General features: G+C 38.6%; 1 long non-coding RNA gene across 1 annotated transcript; it reads right to left on the reverse strand.

Annotated features, from left to right (window-relative positions):
* Positions 1–191: 191 nt before the first annotated feature.
* Positions 192–14785, reverse strand: LOC142761061 (uncharacterized). The gene is made up of 3 exons (XR_012883491.1): positions 14754–14785; positions 1445–1480; positions 192–217 (listed from the first exon to the last, which is right to left on the reverse strand). It is a non-coding gene; the product is annotated as an uncharacterized LOC142761061 (long non-coding RNA).
* Between the last annotated feature and the right edge of the window lie 1349 nt (positions 14786–16134).

Consider the following 16134-nt stretch of genomic DNA (forward strand, 5'->3'; position numbering starts at 1 on the left):
TAATGAATATTCATATGGGACCTTTATATGAAATACAAATCCCAGAGTATCACAATATGAAGATATTGATCTTAATTATATCATTCTGAAATGATTGGTCCAAAAAACACAGAACAGTATTTTAATGAGAGAAGACCTTTAAATTAGTTATGTTAAAAATTAGGTATTAAATTATTACCTTTCTTTGTTTCTCCTGGTTCTTTTTCAGGTTTTGCCACTGGAATTTCAAAGAGAGATAATGACAGACCTCAATTAATGACCTATATCTACAGAAATGCACAATGTTAACAAGCTCAATGATATTAAAGGGTATATGTCATGAAAATGGAGCCTCACTGTTAGGGCATCTGAGAGGCCTACGTAAGGTGAAGTCCATGGTTGCCTCCACACCCATCAAACAAAGCCTCAATCCTCTGATTGGGGGTTTCTTTTATCTTCTGCACTGTATGCAATCTGGCTCGCTCAGTCAATAATATACGCCAAGTAGGCTCATGTGGATATAACTTCTACCCGCATAGACTCATAACTTTTGTATTACTCTATACAAGGTGAAGTTACTGCCACATGAGCCCTTATTGTATATCTGATTGACTGTGAGGGCTAAGAAGTGCTTATTTGCATACAGATCAAATAGACAATTAAGGGGGTTTTACACAGGACGATTATCTGGCAGACGAGCGATAATATAATATAACGCTCATTGACGATAATTGTCCTGTGTAAACAGGGGAACGATCAGCAGATGACCGAGCAAGCGCTCGACCATTTGCTGGTCGTATAATTTTTTAAAAGTTAAAGATTATCGTTGTCGGCAGTACATCTCCCTGTGTAAACAGGGAGACGCGTTGCCGACATGATAATAATGGATGGGGACGAGTGATCGGAGTAATGTTTTCGTGGATCTGCACTCCCTGCACCGGCCGCTTATCGACCGGTGTAAAAGAGCCTTTAGGGTGCTGCTTGGGGGGTGCAAATGAATCAACAGAATTCTACTTCATCAGGGATTTTATAGATATACAAACAGTGATGGTCTTGTGACAGATGCTCTTTTAGTAAAAAGTTTATGTATCAGAGCACTATAAACAAACTGCTCATGTTTTACAAACTGAGAGCAATATCTATTCATATGATTTTGCGTTCACGTCTGTGTAAACTTGTTTAAATATTAGGGTCTGTTCGAGATTAGCATACTCCTCTTTTCCTGCAGTGAAAATTCCAATCATCTGATCGGCTAGAAGCTGTTCTATCGCCATTAACATAAAGCAGCATGCACATTTATGGATGAACAGGAAACCAAGGGACTGGTCAAACACTTACCAGTAAATGCCAGTAAATATATGTATCCCCCTTTTAACAGTGTTGCTTCAACGTGGATTTATAATTATACTATATTCAAGTTGAAGGTTGTGTGTCTCACTATGCTATTACTGCTATTGCTACTAACCTTTTTTTAGCACTATTGGTCCATCCAATGTTTTATCTGTTAATTCAAAAGTTTAAGCATCAGTATTTGTTTTCCTATTAACCCTTATGCATTATACTATTAAAAGCATATAAGATGAAGACATAATAAGTGAACACTTTGGAATTAACTCGATTTCTGCATTAATTACTAATAAAATGTGTTTTGATTATGTCACAATAATAGACAAAAACAATCTAACTAAATTACTAACACTTAAACAGTTGTACTGTTCTTGTCGTTTATTGAGCATATTGAGTAAACATTAACAGTGTAGGGAGAAAAAGTAAGTGAACCTCTGTCTTAATGACTTATTCAAGAGCTAATTAGAAAAATTACTTTCAATTAAGGAGATTGGAAATGTGGGTTTCAGAGGTGCTTTGCCGATTAAATAAAGGCACACAAAGCCTAGTTACTGAAATTTTTTTCTCAAGAAAGATTGGTTAGTGTAAACCATGCTCCGGGGCAAACAACTTTCACAAGTCATGTTACAGACACAAATGGAAAAGGCTACAAAATCATTACTAAAGACCTGGGTGTACATCAATCCACGGTTAGACAAACCATTTATAAAATGGAGACAATTTTGGACTGTTGCTATTCTGCTAGAAGTGGGTGTCCCGGTAAGATTACTCCAAGAGCACAAAGGGGCAATTCTGAAAGAGGTAAGAAAGAACCTAAGGGTAACAGCAAAAGGCCCACTGAAGACTCTACAAACTGCAAAAAAACCTTTGTTCAGTTGTCTACTATTATAAAAAACACTGAACAAGAAGGGTAATTATGGAAGGACACCATGAAGTCGCTGCTGTTCAAAAAAAACTTTGCAACCCATCTTACGTTTTGCCCTAGACCATCTGGATGTTGTACAATGATTCTGAGAATATGTTCTATGTATAGATGAGACAAAATTGGAACTCTTTAGCACAAAATGCACAACACTATGTTCGGAGGAGAAAATACAACACTCCATACAGACGCCAAAGCCTCACCCCAAATGTGAAGCATGGTGGAGGGAGCATCATGGTTTGGGGCTGCTTGGATGCTGCCTCAGGGCCTGGATGTCTTGTGATCATTGAGGGAGCAATAAATTCAAATGTGTGTCAAAATAGTTTACAGGAGAATGTAAGGGCAGCAGTCCATGGCCTCAAGCTGAAGAGACATTGGGTGATCCTGGGCTCAATAAAAGACATGAACAATAGAACTGTTTATGTGTTATTAGTTTAGTTAGATTGTGTTTGTCTATAATTATGACTTAGATAACAATGAGACCACATTTTATTAGTAATAAATGCAGAAATACACTTACTTTTTCTTGCAACTGTATTTCTAAATATTTTATCCTATTAATGGAAAATTATGAACTAAATGATAGTTATTATTGTCTGTCTTATGGTTTCTGTTTCTTTATTCTGAAACTTGCTAATTTTTGCATTTCATGAATACTAAATATAAGACTTTACAAAAGACTTACTACAACAAAAAAATAAAACTTTCACAACATAATGTATGCATTGATATATTCTTTGAAAAAAATATTGCATAAGTAAAATGTTTCTTTTCTTACCCGTATCTATTTTTTGTGATGGCACATAATTATTAATAGTATATTTCTGTTCTTTAATTCTTATGTTAAACTGTGAAATTATGAATATTTTTTACAAGCCAAATGTTCAACAACCTTACTTGACTCTCATTTTAAAGAATATAGACACCTTTGACATGGAAAATAAAATGTTTTTTACATATACTGTATTAGTGGTTACTTGGAGTTAATTAGTTTCAGGCTGCAATCTCTATTCTATCATTCTTTCTCAGACCCCCTGATTTGAAGTTTACAACCTACTTATAGTTTTATCCTTTTCCCATGTGGACAAGTCCCTCCCGAAATAACATGCTGGATGTGAGGTCTGTGACTCCAGGATGCTGCTGCCTTCACTATCTCTCATTTATCAGCACAGCTTAATTCCTGCACTCATTTTTCCCTCTAAACCCATGAGGGATCTTTTCTCCCTTGTGCTGACAGACACTGATACTAAGGAGTGGGTTATTTCTCCCCTTCCTCCTTCTGAAAGTGTCCATTTGCTCTCTCTTGTCTCTCTACACTGATAGCCTGCGAGATTCCCCCTCTGCTTTCCTCCCTATCTACACTTTGAGACATTTCAGCATGTTTGATGTGCTATCCGTGAACACTTGGATGCTTTCTGTCGTCTCCACACTGATTTGCCGTGTACAGGGGAGACGAGAAAGAGCAGATTGCATCAGCCTAAATTATCAGGTTGATCATCCATGGGAAGGAGTTGCACAGACTCTACAGCAGCTAAATGGTAGGACATTTATAATGAAGACTATTTAGAGAATTGCTTAATTTTACATTTAGAAAGCAAATAAACAATAAATATTTTTTTTGTGCAAAGGTGTCCAAAGCTGGCAGGGTGTGATCTAGTAATGGTGCAGAGAGGAAGCAGTGAATGAGAGCTCCTGCTACCTCCTATGCCTTTGTGCAAAAGCACAAGCATAAGCTGAAAATAGGAGCTTTTGTCTGGGTAAATGGTAGGCTGGGCAGGCGAGATGGCTCAACACTGCAAGGCTGCAATTGTGGAGAAACCGTGAGTCAGTGGGACCGAAGATAAGATCAAGAGAGGAGGTTGCTGTGAGCATAGGGCATTGAGCACATTTGTAATTAGAATGCCTTACGAACTGATGCCTGATAACTAATATCTTACCACTGATGCCTGTCTATGCTCAGGATTTTGCTTAAAAATAAGGATATTTACAAGGATATAAGGATACACAAGCTATATAGTGAATACACAGTGGAAACTGAAATACAAACGGATACACAGTGGAAACACAATCACAAAAATATACAAAGGATATAGAGGATATAAAGGGATATAAGGATATAAAAGGATACAAGGTTACATAAGGACATACAAAAACACACAAGTATACAGATATATATCTATTTGTATACTTTACTCATTTACCTATTTTGTCTACCTGACTATCACAATATCTGGCTGATTGACTAAGGGTATGTTCACACGGCCTATTTACGGACGTAATTCGGGCGTTTTTGCCCCGAATTACGTCTGAAAATAGCGCCTCAATAGCGCTGACAAACATCTGCCCATTGAAAGCAATGGGCAGACGTTTGTCTGTTCACACGAGGCGTATATTTACGCGCCGCTGTCAAATGACGGCGCGTAAATAGACGCCCGCGTAGAAGAAGTGACCTGTCACTTCTTTGGCCGTAATTGGAGCCGCTATTCATTGACTCCAATGAATAGCAGCGCTAATTACGGCCGTAATTGACGCGGCGTTCAAGCGCCTGCACATGCCGGTACGGCTGAAATTACGGGGATGTTTTCAGGCTGAAACATCGCCGTAATTTCAGCCGTTACGGACCCCCGCCGTGTGAACATACCCTAATTGCTTACCTGATTACCTCAGATCCTAGTCTGTAACTTCAGTCTGTGACCATTCCTAGCCTGTAAATACGTGCTATACTTTAGTTTACGTCTAAACCTAAGCCTAATCCTGCAAACCTGTAAAACCTGCAAACTTGCAAAGCCTGCAAACCTGTAAAATTTGCAAACCTGAAGACCTGTAAACCCTGCAAACTTGTAAACCCTGCAAACCTGTAAAACCTGCAAACCTGTAAAATCTGCAAATCTGTAAAACCTGCAAACCAGTAAATCCTGCAATGCTGCAATCCTATAATAGTCTAGGTCCAAGCCAAAGCCTACAAAAGTTAACTAATGCTTGTAAAAGTCTCAAAAAATGTTTGTTTTTTTTTTTAGGCTCAATACTACTAATGGAGAATACTAACATATATTAACTAATATTCTAACTAATATACTGATATACTAATGTACATAAATGTATGCTAATGTATTCTAATGTATGCTAACATATACAAACTATGTGCAAGTTATATATTAGATGTAACGTATATGGCCACGGCCCGTCGTTCTGACTTACCCCTCGACAGCCGTGGTCATGGACATGTGTGTTCCCTGCAGCGTCGTCCTCCTGTGAGGCACCGGCACTCACTTCCTGGTATTGAGACTGTCGTCGGAGGGCGCGCGTGCACGGTCTTAAAGGGCCAGTTCGCGCATAATTGCAGGAGGTCTGCAATCAAGCCCAGAATGCTACTAGACTATAAAAAGGGTTCTGCCCTCTTGTTCTTTGCCTGAGCATTGTTCGTTACCCAAAGTTTGTCTTGCTAATGGTCTCCTAGAGTCTTTCAGTTCCCATGTGTTCCCTGCTCCTGTATCCTGTATCCTGTATCCCGTGCTGTCCTGGTCTAGTGCCATGCTGAAGCTGTTGTCGTGTTCTGCTACTCCATGCCTGACGTCTTCCTGCTGCCTGGTTCCAGCCGAGTCTGCCTTGCTACTGTCCGAGTTGCCACAGGTACCCTTTCTGGACTATAGACTCTGTGCTATACCTGTTTGACCAGCTGCCATCCCGCTACGCGGTACGGCCCAATGGGTCCACACCCTGCATCGTGACAGTATCAGGGACTTTCAAAGTAAGGGAGATTCTGGCCTCTAGCCGTCTGAATAATATCTATATTTGGGGAATGCCTAAAAATATAAGCGGCCAGGATCTTATCCCAAAATTAAAGGAACTGTTCAATAAGATATTAGATAAACCATTGGAGACAGAATTGGAAATTGACAGATCCCATCATACCCCGGTGACTTGGAATGCTAACATAGATAGACCCAGAGATATCATGTGCAGAATGCATTTCACTAACGTGAAAGAGGCAATTATGCGTAAAGCACGAGAAAAAGGAGAGATAGATATTGATGGCACGGACGTACAACTTTTGGCTTACTTATCTAGAATGACTCTCCTGAAGAGGAAAGCATTGAAACCTTTATTGGATAAATTACAAAAAAAGGCATTACATATACTTGGGGTCACCGTTTCCACTTACAAGTTCGACAAAATTGGACATTACATGTTATCAGAACACTGGAGGACATTAAAGCTTTTAGTAAAAATCTAGATGTCCCCAAGTTCAGTATAGCTGAATGGCCATATACGTGGCAACAGCAACAACAACCGTTAAAACCAAAGTATACATTGAGGAGGAGGACCCCGATCTAGTGGGTTGATGTCAGGGTTTGAAGGCTGTGTACACCTCTGGGGGCCATTTTTTTGGGTGAGTGGATCGGTCAGTGTGATGGTGTAACTTTGTGGATGCTTTTTGTTGGGGGTTTATTTTGCTTTTGGATTAGAGCTGCTCTGTGTTCTCTGTGTAGGGCAGCTGTGTCATGCGCTTTGCACTTGGTCCGTCAGTCCCGCGGGCCTGGCAAGTTCGGTGTTGGCGGGTCCTGCGTGTCTCTGGCACGTGGGGTGTGCCTGTGGGCGATTACATCTGGGTTCATAACTTGGGTGTGGTCTATTGCAGGTGGATCCTGTGTGTCAGGGGTGCACGGGGCCCCCTGGCACTGAGCTCGTCGGGTCTGCGGGACTGGCAGATTCGGTGTGAGGCTCACGGTGCGGCTGTTCTGTGTACGGGGTGCAGGGTGACTGTTTCTCCGGGGGTAGGGCAAATTTTTGATAGGGAGTGTTTGCGTGGTTGCACTGGTCTGGTCTATTTATTAGGGAAAGGGAGGGTGCCCTCAGGGGTGTACATAGCCTTTAATATGACACTGACGAGAACTGACCAAGTTCAAGATGTCTAATTTTCACCCAAAGTATAAGTCAAGTGGTCAGTTGGTCATGTATATGAAGTCGTCGTTTGGCGATTTAGATATTAGAGCATAAAACTATAAAATACTTATTGAAGGCAGATATTGTTGAGGAAAGTATTTTCACTTGGAATAATACCCTAGTCTTGTGTGCTATTTATATAGTATATATATATAATATTAGAGAGATACATTAGAAAACAGGATACTATATAAGTGTTGCTGCACTATAATTTATGAAGGGGAGCAGCAAATATAGATGAATCTCACATACTTAGTTTGTAAAATAATTGGTGTGGGGAAAAGGATACTTATCGAAGGTGTAGAACATAGGTACTCTTAGGGCCGGCCAAGACAACCCCTCCAAATAGCTCAATTGCTCTTTACCCTTTAGTTTAGTAATTAGGGGGTTGATGCTTATTTATTTTTTAAACGTCTAGATTATTTCTTTTTTTCCCCCCTCCTTTTTTTTTCTTTTTCCCTCATCTATCCCTCTCTTTTTTTCTTGTAAGTGATCTTTTTCACTTTCCTGTACCCCAATATGGCTAAATTAAGATGTGTTCCCATAATGTTCGGGGCATGAATGTACCAGAAAAGAGGGGCCAGGTCCTTTACCACATGCATCGGGAACATGTATATTTTCTTCCCTTACAAGAAACACACTTTAGTACTAAACACATTTGTCAGTTTAAGAATAGATACTATCCAACATGGTACCATAGTACTAATCCAGAAAACAAATCCAAAGGTATGAGTATAGGAATTCATAAGTCATTACCACACATTGTTCTGGCTACTGAATACGATGTAGAGGGGAGATACATTTTTCTTAAAATTGCAATATACTCTAAGATATTCATGATAGCAAACGTATATCTCCCTAATCAGGAACCAATTAAAGTATGCCGAAGATTTCTATGTAAATTGGAGTTATTTGGAGAAGGCTTGGTAGTGATAGGAGGGGATTTCAATTTTGTATTGGATCTTTTATTAGATGCGTCATCGGGGAGGAGTTATCAATCACATTCCCGCTTAAAGGAACTTTTTTTCTACCCTACACAGTGCACAATTGATAGATGTCTGGAGGGCAATACATATGGGAGTTAAGGACTATACATATTACTCTCTATTACATGGATCATACAGATGAATAGATTTATTTTTGATAAATCATCACTTACTTACATGTCATCCTTCTTCAAGTATAGGTCCAATATTATGGTCTGACCATGCACTCTAAACATACCTCATTCCTCAAAAAAATCTCGGCATTGGAAACTGAATGATAACTTGTTAGAAGATGTATTATGTGTGGCTTCACTCCAAAATACTATTAAGGAGTTCTTAGTAAAATATGAGCATGACCCTACTGCCCTACCGATCCAATGGGAAGCTTTGAAATGCATATGAAGGGGAATTTTAATCCAACATGGATCCAGACTGAAAAAAGAAAAGGGGCTTACAATCAACCGTTTGACAGAGCATATTAGAGAATTAGAGAAAAAACATAAATCCAGCTTACTTGTAAAAGATTTGACAGAATTAACTATGGCTAGATATGAATTAACATCATTATTAGATTAATCCTATACTAGGTTTAGAAACCATACTAGACACTATTGTTAAGAATGTGCGGATAAATGTGAACACTTTTTGAGTAAAACATTACATCAATGTACACAGACTACATATGTCCCTAAATGAAAAACTAAGCCAAATTTTACAGTTGTTAATCCTATAGAAATAGTAGAGACATTTCGAGATACTTTGAATCCCTGTATAATATACATTGCCACTTTCATGACATTCCCACAGAGTTACTGAGATGTAAAATGGAAGGCTATATAAGAGAAACTGCACTCTCTGTTTTAGAACAAGGGGAAAGTAGAATGCTTGAAACAGCATTAACAGAACAGGAAATTGAAGATGCGATTAAAAAAGTTTCCTTTGGGCAAAATCTGAGGCCCCGATGGCTTTAATAACAAATTCTATAAATTATCTATGACTCAGTTGACACCTTCTCTAACAAAGATGTCCAATGCAGTCTCTGTTGAATGTCATTGTATACCTCAAACCCTAGAATCACACATGACAGTAATACCCAAGCCAGGCGAAGAACCAAATGAGTGCACTAATTTCCACTCAATATCACTAATAAATGTCGATGTTAAGAGCTTTTCAAAAATTGTGGCATCATGTATCTCCCCATACATCCCTGGGATCATTAAAGAAGACCAGGTTAACTTTGTGAAGGTTCGAGAGTCACGTGACAATACAAACAAAATTATTATTGACATCAAGTATTTGATACCTGTTGGTTTGACTTCTATAGACGCCGAAAAGGCATTCAACAGGGTTAATTAGATGTTTTTAAACAGAACCTTATATCTCATTGGGACCTCGTATGCTAGGTAAAATCATGGCATTATATCAACATCCAACAGGTAGAGTGAGGGTCAATGGACTTTTATCAGACTCACTTAAAATTGGAAATGGCACACGCCAGGGGTGCCCTCTGTCTCCACTACTATATATATATATTATTAATGAAACACTTAGCAGTAGCGATTCACAATAACCCAGATGTAGAAGGTATAACAAGGGGTCAATATCAATATAAATTATCATTATATGCAGATGATTTATTATTTTACATAACAAACCCAAAAATGTCCTTTCCCTCTATATTGAAAGAAATGGAAATATTTGGTCAGATGAGTAATTTTAGGGTCAACCTCTCTAAAACAGAAGCTTTAAATATTAAATATACAACTGACCTGGTTCAATACTTAGCAGACTCCTTCCCCTTTAAATAGCAAAGAAACATCTATCAAATATCTAAGTGTTAAAATCTCCACCAACCTTGAGAAACTGTTTGGGTTAAACTATATTCCTATCTTACATAGTATAATGAAAGACCTAGACAATTACAATATGAGACACATTTCATGGTTTCGGAGAATCAATACTATCAAAATGGATGTACTGCCAAGATTGCTATATTTGTTCCTACCTGTACCTATACGAATACCTTCCAACTTTTTGACAGATTAACAAAAGCAATTAGTAAATTCATATGGGGAACAAAATATCCCGCTATAGGTTTTAATATATTATGTCATCTAAGACACAGGGAGGCGTCAGTCTACCAAACCTACGAAAATACCATCAAGTACTTAAGCGATTAGTAGATTGGTTTAAATCCTCACATACAAAACAATGGGTGATATTTGAGGAAAATTTGATCTCCTGGGCCTTGACTTCTCTTCCATGGACAAATAAAATACATAACTGCCAAAACCTACCGCTACTTACTCAGCACTTCTTATACACATGGGGAAGATTCTGGGAAACACCAAAATATCATGTATGCTGGGCCCATTAACCCATTTATTTGATAACCCAGATTTTCCATCTGCAGTCGGGGTTGAGTCGTCCTTGATCTGGGTCAGGGTATCCCGCACTAGGTTAGTGGAAATAATAAATTACCAGATCGGACTACCAGCATATATGGAGCTTGGAGAATCCTGCCCAGAAAATAGGATTCTATGGCTTGCATACATATAATTAAGGTCCTTTTTAGGATCTTTTCTGAAGCCTCATAGGCTAAGGCAAACGCGTACTCCATTGGAAGAAGTAATACTAATACCCAGTAGCCAAAGCAAACAGGTGTCATTTGTTTATGACCTCTTACAAAATCAAGATAATTGTGTCACGTTAGGTACATGGACCTACTGGGCCGTACTGCCTTGATGGTATGGCAGCTGGCCACAGGACACAGGTCACAGTCTATAGTTCGTATAGTGTACCTGTGGTAGCTCAGACAGTAGCAGGACAGGCTCGGCTGGGACTAGGCAGCAGGCAGGCTCCAGGCATGGTGTAGAAAAACAGGCGTGATATACAGCACAGCACGACTACAGCTCAACACGGTACTTGACCAGGATAGCACAGGTTACAGGTTACAGGTGGCAGGAACACTGGGAACTGGGAAACACTAGGAGACCATTTGCTTAGACAGACTAGGGTACAACAACAACAATGCTCAGGCATTTCAGGGTGGGGCACAGCCCAGGGTGCTCTGGGAGCAATCAGCTCCATCTCCCACCTATGTGCGCTTTGGCTCCTTAAGTCTGCACTGAGCTCGCGAGCGCACCCTGGTGGTCACCGTGGAGCAGGACGGCCGTATGTGTAGACATCTCTGGAGAGAAGGGTGTCGACTGGATGGAAGGAGTTCGGGGTCAGTGACCACGGACGTTACAATATGGTTGCGGACTCTTTTATGGGTTCATGGAAAAAAAGACCTGAAAATACAATTGTCTAAGGAGGAATGGCTGAAAGCCTTTATATTCGCACATAAGTTACCTGTGGCCTGTTATGCACAGGAAGAAAATTACAAGACTGAAACCAGATGGTACCTTTGGCCAACTATTTTACATAAATTCAACCCTTCCGTGTTGTAACTGTGCTGGCATTGTGGAAATGCTATTGGTTCTATGATAAATTTTTGGTGGGAATGCCCAACTATTTATAGAATATGGAAGAGGATATTTTTATTGTTTAATACTTTGACAAACAATAATGTAGAAATATTACCCCAAATAGGTCTACTATCAGTCTTACCGGGTTCGTTCTCACCAGTAAAGAAGGGGATTCTGTGGCATTTTCTTATGGCAGTCATAATGATTATTCACTGGACATCTACTCAGTCCCTATTTTTAAATGAATGGGCTATAGAAGTAAACCATTTCATGCACATGAGAAAATGGTCGCCTTTAATAATAGGAATGAAGAGCTTCTTCATACATGGGGTGTCTGGATACAATTTAGAGAAGGTAGAGAGATGATGGAATGGATGCACATAGTGTAAAATAAGTATTCTTTCCCCTCTTTTCTTCTGTCTTGCCTAATCGCCCCCCCCCCCATTTTTTTTTATTTTCCCTTTTTGAGTTCTTGAAGGGTAGACACCATGGAGATAACATTACTTGGTGAATAAATATATTAATTACTAGTTTGGTTTATTATATTGAGCAGAGCGGTGTCTCTGTGGTTTATAACTGACTGTGTTTGTACTACCTTATCCTCTTTTCTTTTTTGGGGGATAATGTTAAAGAATGGCAGTGTTATCTATCTTTTATTAATTTCGTTTTTTTTCTTTTCATTTTAAAAACAATAAAAATGATTTAGAGCAAAAAGAAAAAAAAGTGTCCAAAGCCTCCAAATGTAAAAATCTAAATGTTGACATCTGAATTTAAGCCCTGTTCACACAGAGTTTTTTTGGCACTGATATTGATGCGGAAACTGTGTCGGTATCAGGGCCAAAAAATGCCCGAAACCGCCTCCCATTGTTTTCAATGGAAGGCAAGTCATTTTTTTACTGCTCATGGGAAAAAAAATCGACATGCTCTTTCTACCCGCACTTCCATTGAAATCAATGGCAGGCAGAGAAAGCATTTTTCATTCCATCTTGTGCCCTAGGCGCTCAATGGCCGTGGCTGAAAAACGCAGCGAAAAACATTGCGAAAAACACGCCAAGAAAGTTCAGGCTTAAAAACGCAATGAAAAACGTTACAAAAGCTGCGGCAAGCATGTGCAGGGTAGTCAAAATTCCTTTAGTGTGTTTTTTTAGCATAATATTTAATCCAAAATAATTTATTCTATTATTGTTTTTTGTCAAAAATGCTGCTTTTTTTGTAGGTTTTTGCAGATGTTCTCTCTAAACATGACAATATTATGCACATGGCTGTGTATTACTATGGATTTCATTGTGTTATATGTGTAATTTAACTACAAATTCATTAACATTGCTTCTTAGACATGACATTTTTAAACATTCACATTCTAAGTTTAAATTCATTCATATATATATATATATATATATATATATATATATATATATATATATACAGGACGCAAGAAAATGGTGACAGCACACTTCGAACACTAATGCTACTTAAGCCACTAAATATAAATAAATATGCATTACTGATAAATCGACTTACAATAGGGAGGTTCTTAGCGCGCATTTTGACCAAATTGTATGAGCCCACCTGGCACGACAAGGCAACCTCTATGAGGTGGGAACCTATGCTGCACATACACCCAGAACTGGGACTAAGCCTACATATACTTAAACTAATTTAAATCACCCAGGGCAGAATGGGAGGAGTGCAAGATCAAAAATGGAGGCAGTCATTAACCCCACATATATGAATCACATAAACAACACAAAAGTTTGAACAGCACATTCCAACAAAATTAAACAAATCGTGTATACAGGTGCAAATTTGACTGCAAATTTATACAGAACACAAGAAAAGGGCAACAGCACACTGCGAACACTAATGCCACCTAAGCCACTAAATATAAATAATTCTGCATTACTGCTGAATATATAATGTTAGTCAGTTACCTTTCGTGAATTCTAAAGGTTTATTTTCTTGCTTTTTTCTAAGCGTTTCCATCGAAACCATACATCATTTATTAGAATAGCAGAAGGTCTCCTTCACACACACACACACACACACACACACACACACACACACACACACTTATTTTTCTACATTTTAAAACACATGTACGAAGTTTTTTACATGTGTTTTTTGTTGCATTTTTTACTTTATGTAGTTTTAGTTTTTCCCAGTATTTTTTAAGTTTTGTAGAGAAGCCCATGGAGAAATATGCCATAAAAATGCTATACCTGAAGCAGGCTGCGTCTTGATAAAAATGCTAGTGACCCCAAAAACACAAAAAAAGGGCAAAAAAACAGAACTACGTCATGTGGCCTCAGCGTTTTTGTGTAATTTAAAATGTACAAAAACGCTAACAATTAAGCATTAAAATCGATGTACAATGTTTTAAATTCACATTTGAAATTATACTATTGCCAGTTTTTTCATTTGGTCTTTTCTGATTTCTTGTTAGGCCTCATGCACACGACCGTAGCCCGACCGTAGCCGTGTGCACGCCCGTGATTTTCGTGTCGGCCGGCTGCGGACTGTCAGCGGACTGTCAGCCGCAAGCCGCCCGCACATGCACATGGCCGGGCCATTGTTTTCAATGAGCCCGGACCGCAACTCCGGACCATAATAGGACATGTCCGTACTTTCTGCGGTCCGGGTTCCCGGGCCGTGCACGGACCGCAAAAACTACGGTCGTGTGCACGGCCCCATAGAAAAGAATGGGTCCGCAATTCTCCCGTGGATTTGCGGGGGAATTGCGGACGCAAAAACACGGTCGTGTGCATGAGGCCTAAGTCTCAATAACAAAGTAAACCGTTAACTTACAAACTATTTCAGCCTCCAGAACTGGAAATATCTCAAGGTGATGAAAGGACCGTGTACATTATTATTTGGTAAGCACTCATCCTAGCAGGTGGATCTTTAGCTTTCCGTTAGATCAGTGGGCTTTTTTTTTTATGTTAAGTGAGCCATGACTAACTTTTCTATAAGACAATGTATTATATACTACTCAGTAATATCATATAACAATATTTTAATTTAACATTGTGGCTAGAAATTAATCTATGTAAGAAAGTGGAAAGTGGTGGGAAGGGTTGGATTAGTGGGTGCTAGTAGCAAGTTTACCTTTAGTTTGTCGAGGTTTCACTGGAGATTCTAAAAATAATACAAAGAAAATAAATATAAATTGTTAAATAATTTATGCTCTTTGTTTGCATTACAAACCTTTACATTACAATATTTGATTTTATTGCTGCACATTTTATTTTTATATGTAAAAGTGACTAAATAGATACGAGTACATAAAATGATATCAGTTTGCAACTGTTTCTTTTGGATATGGTTCTACTTACAGGACCTGAAAATTAAGCATGTGTTTTGTATTATAATATTGTATTATATGTCTTTGTGTAACATCTAAATGTTGTGCTTTTTTCTCAGTCATTCATTTGTAAACTGCCTGAAGAAGGAGCCTGTGTGCTCTGAAAGCTGCATATAGAACGTTTATGGTTAGCCAATAAAGGTATCATACATATTATACGTTTGTCTTTTTTGACACAAAAGTATTTAACATTTCATATTGTCTCTGGCTAACACGGTACTATACTATTTTTTACTGTACTTCGTATTATATAAACGAAACAGATCCAAATTAAACTGATGCAAATTGTTGCAAACTGATTTATTTTTGCATGTTTGCTTCAAAAAGAATTGAAAATATCCGTTACTTTACATTTGTCCCATTAGAAAACTTTGCTATTTATCTTTATTTTAACTATCATGTGCTGGCAATAGTAGTGTTTTCACCTTCCATGCACTACATCCTAAGCTTAAGCTCCCACTAAATTTGAGAGGAGATTTTAAGAAATTTGTAAATAAAGGTAGGAATCCTCCAAAACTGCAGAAATCCTTTCCTACCTTGTTAGGCTGGATTTACACAGTGTTTTGCTAAAATTTTCATGCCATTTTCATTGGCTTTTTCCCTCTTCTTTTTTATGTCAAAAGCACTGCAGCCAGATGTTACTTTAAAGTCTATAGTGAAATATTGAAAAGTCTATATACAGAGTTTTGTTTTTTTGCCATGCACTCTAGATGTATGTTGGCCAAATCCGACTATTTTGGAGGCGCCGGCCGAACATCTAATATGTATGGCAGCATTCCGACACTCCCGACGGGAGTCGGGCATGTTGAATTTCAACATACCGCTGCCAAAGGAGTCTGGCAATGGCTCTCTCCCTAACCCCTATTGGAAAACACATGCACACTCGGCTGAGCTGAGTGTGTATGTGTATGGGGAAGTCGTTAGGAATAGCTGTCAGCAATAGCTGTCAACAATCGTTCAGCTGACAGCTATCTATAGTGTATGGCCAGTCTTAGGGCATCTTATTATGTGCCAGCTTAATGACATAATCTGCATTAAAAAATGTAATTGAATCTTTTTATATTTATAGAAGAATAACTTTGATATGGTCTTACCTATCCTATACTGACAGGTGCCACTTTTAAT

This window comes from Rhinoderma darwinii, chromosome 4 (genome assembly GCF_050947455.1).
Source record: "Rhinoderma darwinii isolate aRhiDar2 chromosome 4, aRhiDar2.hap1, whole genome shotgun sequence".
NCBI classification, from domain to species: Eukaryota; Metazoa; Chordata; class Amphibia; order Anura; family Rhinodermatidae; genus Rhinoderma; species Rhinoderma darwinii.